Source organism: Lathyrus oleraceus, chromosome 5 (assembly GCF_024323335.1).
Source record: "Lathyrus oleraceus cultivar Zhongwan6 chromosome 5, CAAS_Psat_ZW6_1.0, whole genome shotgun sequence".
Taxonomy (NCBI): domain Eukaryota; kingdom Viridiplantae; phylum Streptophyta; class Magnoliopsida; order Fabales; family Fabaceae; genus Lathyrus; species Lathyrus oleraceus.
In genome coordinates this window covers 588,088,936-588,096,719 of record NC_066583.1, presented here as the reverse complement: position 1 = coordinate 588,096,719, position 7,784 = coordinate 588,088,936, and positions in this window count along the sequence as shown.

Genomic DNA, 7,784 nt, shown 5'->3' with positions numbered 1-7,784 from the left:
TTGGCATATTTAGGACGTAGTGTGGAGGCTGTTCAAGTGCAGACTTGATCACAGTTGTTACGTGATGCTACACTCAGACGAGTCTCTCTTGAGAATATTATGGGTTGATGAGTCAGTCATCCTAACTTGTAATATCCGATAGATGGAATTAAGACTCTGGGAACTTTTTAGAACATGATATATAGGTTTGTATCCTTAGTTCACTCCCTTGGGATGGTTCTTACCCAGACTCCATGCTCGTGACTCACAACAAACCCTTGATTCTTGGTTGATCCAATCAAGTCTTGTCAATATCAATGGAACTTGGGTGTTGATAAGGTGTAAACCATAATCCACCAAAATGGATGATTGATCTTGACAATGACTTGATTCATCCCTTGACCTTTGTTTGTTTTCCTTGTGTGTGATCCCTTATTTGTGATTGTTACATTCATGCATTCATGCTCATCATAACATTAATCACACAAAATTTTCAAGGAACTGAGGTATTATTTGCAAATATTTTTAGACCATGGATTATGGATGAAGGAACACTAAGAAGTACAGTTTCAGGTGCCTAGATTTGAAAGAGTTAAGGAAACTAGCATCTTTTGTATTAGATCCCTTGGACTTCAAACAAAGTCATGGGAAGCTTCTGTCTATTCTATCTGCTGATGTGGTTGAAGAACTCTTGAGTGTGTTGGTTCAGTTCTATGACCCTCTCTACCGTTGCTTCACTTTTCCTTATTATCTCCTCGTGCCTACGTTGGAGGAGTATGCCCATCTCTTGGGAATACCTGTTTCTAGCAAAGTGCCTTTTAGTGGATTGGAAAAGATTCCCATATCTCATCTTATTGCTAAAGCCCTTCACTTGAAGAAGTCTGAGAAAGAGGCTCATTGGGTGAAGAAGGGAGGATTGTTTGAGTTGACTTCTGAGTTCCTCATCAAGGGAAAATATGCACTTATTGAGCTACTTGAAGACCGAGTAACAAAGAGACAGAGAGAGCCATTGGTTTCATATTTCTCTAGTATGCCTCAGCCTCCCGTTGCTTGGAAGAGGATTGTTGACTAGCCTCTCCTCGAGAAGACTCAGATGAAGGCTTCTTTTGAGACCGAGATCTGACGCATCCGAAGAAAGTACGTGCCTGCAGCCAGATCTTTTGATGTTGTTAGGGATCCTTAGGATGACTAGTCTCCTTTTCTCTTGTATTTTGTATTTTTGGTTTCTGGAATTATACTTAGTGTAATCCTTCCAATTATATAAATAAAAAATATTTTTATGGTCATATCAAATTATTGCAATTATTGTTAAAAATATATATTTGCAAATAAAATAGTAAGTTCCTTGAAAATAAAAACAATCAAGCATTGCATTTCATTCATCATTTGCATAAGCAGGTTTCTCTTTCGCCAGATGTCTTATTGGTATTTCTTTTGTGCTTCAGCCAAGCTGACTCATCGATACAATACCCGCGTCAATCACTCAAAGATTATGGAGCATCTAGAACAAGAGAACAAAGACTTGAAGGATGAGATTGCCCATCTGACTGCCATGATGGAGTCAGTGCTAGCCGCTCAGAGCCAATCTTCTCCAACACCTGCAACGCATCCTCCTCCTCAGAGGACTGTTACTTCCGAGGTTGCTACCTCTATCATTCCTATAACTGCTTCTCACTTTGCACCCAACATGCCTGCCGGATTCCCGTGGGGAATGCCGCCTAATTTTGTGCCTAAAGGTTTTGCACCTACATTTGCTTCTATGCCGATATCTAGCCCGATCATGTCTGTGCCACTGCCAGTTGTGCATACTCTGCCTCATATGGAAGACACCATATATAATTTTGATCCGTCTGAGGTCCCTGATGTGTTTGAGAAGATGGACGAGATGAAAGATCAATTCCTTGAGCTGCAAAAGGAGTTGAAAACTTTGAGGGGTAAAAATCTATTTGGAAAGAGTGCGGCGGAGCTTTGTTTGGTTCCAAATGTTAAGATCCCAGTGAAGTTCAAAGTGCCTGACTTTGAAAAGTATAAGGGGAATACCTGTCCACTCAGTCATCTTGTGATGTACGCTAGAAAAATGTCTACTCAAACCGATAATGATCAATTGTTGATCCATTATTTTCAAGACAGTTTGACTAGTGCCGCTCTGAGGTAGTACATTGGATTGGATAGTGCGAGCATCCGAACGTTCAATGATTTGGGCGAAGCATTCGTGAAGCAGTACAAATATAATGTTGATATGGCTCCAGATAGGGACTAGTTGAGGTCGTTGTCTCAGAAGGAAAAAGAGACGTTTAAGGAGTATGCTTAAAGATGGAGGGAGCTTGCTGCTCAGATTACACCTCCTTTGGAAGAGAAGGAGATGACCAAAAAATTTCTCAAGACCCTGAGCTCATTTTATTATGAGCGGATGATTGCCAGTGCCTCTAGTGATTTTTACCGAAATGGTAAACATGGGGATGGGGCTAGAAGATGGTGTCTGAGAGGGACGGTTATCTAAGGAGGAAGCATCATCCAACAAGAGATATGGTAATAATTCCAGTAAGAAGAATGAAAGTGAAGCCAATGCAGTGACCGTTGGGAGGAAAAGGAGGCCTCATGTAAGAAGAAGTAAACCATCTCGTCAACACCATCATCAAGTATCATCTGTAATCCCCGTATTTTCAACCAATTAGTCAACACCAATTCAACAATAACAACGTCAACAACAACCGCCACCGCAATGAGTAAACACCTACAACAACAATACCAACAATCATCTTCAACAACAATCAAATTTTGAGAGGAAGAAGGTCTCTTTTGACCCAATTTCTATGACGATACGTATAATTGTCTCCATCTTTGGTTCTCAAGAATCTGTTGCAACCGAGAAACCCTCCGCAGATTCTTGAACCACTTCCATGGTGGTTACAAACCGGAACTCCGTTGTGCCTTTCATCAAGGAGCTCCCGGTCATGATATCGAGAACTACTACCCATTAAAATATGAAGTCCATAAGCTGGTCAAGAGTGGAATGGTGTCCTTTGAGGATTGTGCGCCAAACGTCAAAGCTAACCCACTACCTGCCCATGGAAATTCATCTGTTAATATGGTGGACGGCTGTCCTGGAGAGTTCAAGGTATTTGATGTACGCTTCATTAGAAGGTCCTTGGTGAGGATGCACAAGGATATTTCCTTGGTTAGCGATTGTGAGCATGATCATGATGGTTGTGCTATTTGCAGTGTCAATCCCAGAGGTTGTATGGTTGTGAAGAGAGACATCCAGAGGTTGATGTATGAAGGTTTGATTCAGATTGTTCAATCCCGTCATGTAGATGACGATGTCAACGTTATGGTCCCGGTTTTCAAAACTCATGAGAGAGTAGGGATTCAGTACGACAGCAGCAGCAGTAACAACGTCAGTAACAGATTGTATCGCTGTTGGTTATACTGTTAGCGAGCCCCGTCCTGTATGCATCCGATAAGGTTGTCCCATATCAGTATAATGCTACCATGCTAGAGAATGGTCAAGAGGTTACTTTTCCTACGACCAGTTCCATTGTAAGTATAACAGATGTTACTAAGGTGACCCGTAGCGGTCGTGTCTTTGGGTCGGTGTTCCCAAAGAATCTGGAAGATTTGTCTGTTAGCAAGAAGGTTGATGTACCAGTAGTAGAGTCTGTTAGCGCTCCAGGGTTTCTGTCTGGTGAATCCAACGGCTTGAAACCTAACGATGATGATGAGGTGCTTAGATTGATCAAGAAGAGTGAGATCAATATGGTGGAGCAGTTGCTCCAAACTCCCTCCAAGATTTCAGTATTGTCTCTATTAATAAATTCAGAAGCGCACAAAGAAGCACTGCAGAAAGTTCTAGAGCAAGCTTACGTGGAACATGATGTTACGATGGATCAGTTCGATCATATTGTGGCAAACATCACTTCCTGCAATAATCTCAGTTTCTGTGATGAAGAACTCCCCGAGGAGGGTAGAAATCATAATTTGGCTCTGCACATCTCAATGAACTGCAAAGATGACGCTTTTTCCACTGTATTGGTAGACGTAGGGTCTTCATTGAATGTACTTCCGAAGTCAACTTTGTCTAGGTTGTCATACCAAGGAGCTCCTATGAGATATAACAGCGTGATCGTCAAGGCATGTGACGACTCTCGCAAAACTGTGATCGGTGAAGTGGACCTTATAGTAAAGATAGGTCCGAGTGATTTCCAAATTACTTTCCAAGTAATGGATATCCACCCAACGTATAGCTGCTTGTTGGGAAGGCCTTGGATTCATGAGGCAGGAGCCGTTACTTTAACATTGCATCAGAAGCTGAAATTTGTTAAAAGTGGAAAGCTTGTCATTGTTGGAGGGAAGAAGGCGTTGTTGGTCAGCCACCCGTCATCTTTCTCTTATGTAGAAGCTAAGGATGAGGTTGGAACTCCGTTCCAAGCCTTATCTATTGCTGAAGAAAAGAGAGGTGGGGCACCCATGTCCTCATTCAAAGATGCAAAGAAAATTATTGAAGAGGGTCAGTCTTATCAGTGGGGACAGATGGTAGAGGTCTCCGACAACAAGAGAAGAGCCGGTTTGGGTTTCCAACAAGGTTCATCTGTGGTTAGATCTGAAGATGCACAACCCAGTTTCTGTAGCGGAGGATTCATTCATGGTAATGAACAACACTTAGTTGTGGTGCTAGAGGGTGATAAAGATGAAGACTGCACCAATTTTGTGACGCATGGAAAAGCTTGCCACAATTGGTCTGATGTTGATATTCCTGTTATTATGCATCGATCTAAGTAATTGCTTTTATTTGTTTTTAAGAAATTCCTTCTCCTATGCCTAAGGGAGAAGTGAGCATTGTTTAGGCATTTTCAAATTTGGTCATCAATAAAATATAATTCTATTCATCCACATCTAGGATGTTTCATTTGTACCTTTTTTTTCTTCTTCTGAAAATGGTAATCACAAAAAAATATAAATAAACAATATAATTCTCCATCTGCATAATATTTGGTCACAATTCACTTCTCTAAAATCAAAATATCAAATCATTATGCAGGTTGGTTTCTAACCCTATTGAATACAATGATCCTTCTCCTTCTCCAAATTTTGAATTCCTTGTGTTTAAGGCTGAGGAGGAAAGTGATGAAGAAGTAAGTGATGAATTGTCTCGGCTTCTTGAGCACGAGGAAAAAGCCATCCAGCCATTCGAAAAGCAGATTGAGTTAGTCAACTTGGGTTCCGAGGATGATGTGAAGGAAGTCAAGATTGGGTCTCGACTGTATCCAGAAGTTAAGAAGGGGTTGATTGATCTTCTCCGAGAATATTCATATGTGTTTGCTTGGTCCTTTCAAGACATGCCTGGGTTGGATTCTGAGATTGTGGAGCATAGATTGCCGTTGAAGCCAGAATGCCCGCCAGTCAAGCAGAAGTTGAGGAGAACTTATCCTGATATGGCAGTAAAGATCAAAGAAGAAATGCAGAAGTAAATTGACGTCGGTTTTCTTGTGACTACTGAGTACCCGCAGTGGATGGCCAATATTGTGCCTGTTCCGAAGAAGGATAGAAAAGTCTGCATGTGTGTTGATTATAGAGATTTGAATAAAGCCAGTAGAAAAAATGATTTCCCTTTGCCACACATTGATATAATGGTAGATAACACAGCTAAATTCAAAGTCTTTTCGTTTATAGACGTATTTTCTGGATATAATAAAATCAAGATGGCACCCGAAGATATGGAGAAGACCACATTCATTACACCCTGGGGAACATTCTGTTATAGAGTGATGCCTTTCGGTTTAAAGAATGCTGGTGCAACTTACCAAAGGGCAATGATTACCCTATTTCATGATATGATTCATAAAGAGATCGAAGTCTATGTTGATGATATGATTGCCAAATCCATTGATGAAGAAGAACATGTTGAGCAGATGGAGAGGCCTTCCTCTTGCTGCCATCATATCTGACAACAACAGGTTTGGGTATTCTGAAAACAGGTGATATAACATTCACTTCATCCTCGTCACGATTCTGAAGTATCTCGATCACACCCTGGTCCAGCATCTCTTGGATGTCTTTCCTGACTTGGTGACATCCTCTCTCGTTGATAGTGCACACACGACAGCTGTCATGGTCATGCTCGTAGTGACTGTATCCACACAACAATCTATGCATCTCGACCAAAGATTGTCTGATATGGCTGACATATCGGACTTTGTACTTTCCAGGGCAACCCTGAACCATGTTAACAACAGATTTCCCATGCTCGGGCAATGGGTTCTTCTTAACATTAGGACCTACGTCCTCAAAAAACAAAATACCGCTTCTAACAAGGTCTTGCACCTTGGTCTTGAGGGGATAGCAGTTCTCCACATCATGTCCGGGAGCACCGAAATGATAAACACAGTGAAGCTCAGGTTTGTACCACCACTGAGGGTTGGTCGATACAACAGGTGGGTCACGTGGGGTGATCAACTTCCTTTCAATCAATGAAGGATATATCTCTACATAGGTCATTGGAATCGGATCAAAAGTGACCCTCTTCCTATCATAGCTGGTGCTGGTATTGTTGTTGTTTCAAGGCTGGTAGGCCTGCTATTGCGGACGATGTTGTTGTTGTTGATATTGTTGATGTTGCTGTTGATGATGCTGATAATGTTGATTTTCCCTGAAAGCAGGTGCTATATGAGCCACCTGGTGCTGGTTACTGGCCGGGCGCACAGTCTTCCTCTTCACAGAGGGTCTTCTTTGTTTAATATGGGAAGACATGGCATGTGCTTCTCCATCTTTCTTCTTGGAAAACACCCCATAACGTTTGGCAGAAGAGCCTTCTTCTCTGGTCAGGCGTCCTTCCCTGACTCCTTCCTCTAGTCTCATCCCCATGTTCACCATTTCGGTGAAGTCCGAGGGAGCACTAGCAATCATCCGCTTGTAGTAGAAAGAGCTTAAAGTCTTTAAAAAGATCTTCGTCATTTCTTTCTCTTCGAGCGGGGGCATAATCTGTGCAGCCAATTCACGCCACCTCTGGGCGTACTCCTTAAATGGTTTCTTCTCCTTCTGGGACATAGCCCTCAGCTGGTCCCTATCGGGAGCCATATCAACGTAGTACTTGTACTGCTTGACGAAAGCTTCGCCAAGGTCGTTGAAGGAGTGGATATTCGCACTATCCAGACCCATATACCATCTCAATGCGGCACTGGACAGGCTGTCCTGGAAATAGTGGATGAGGAGTTGATCGTTGTCAGTCTGAGTTGACATTTTGCGAGCATACATCACAAGATGGCTGAGCGGGAAAGTGTTTCCTTTGTATTTTTCAAAGTCAGGTACTTTGAACTTGATGGGAATCTTGACATTTGGCACGAGGCACAACTCAGCAACAGATTTACCGAAGAGGTCATTCCCTCTTAGAGTCTTTAGTTTCTTGTGCAGCTCAAGGAATTGGTCATTCATAGCATCCATTTTTTCATAGACATCTGGGCCATCAGACGGCTCAGAGTGATAAATGGTTTCATTAACTCTCGGTAACGTGTGCACAACTAGAGGTGGCACAACAAGGACAGGGCTAGATACCGGCAGAGAAGCAAAGGTAGGGGCGAGACCCTCTGGCACAAAATGAGCGGGCATCCCCTAGGGAAACCCGGCTGGCATAGCAGACGGAGAAAAATGAGTAGTGGCAGCTGGCACAATAGAGGAAGCAACCTCCGAAATGACCATCATCTGGGGAGGAGTTACAGGCGTTGGAGAAGACTGACTTTGGGCGGCCAGGAATGACTCCATCAGGGCAGTCAACCTAGCCACTTCCTCCTTAAGTTCTCTGTTCTCTTGCT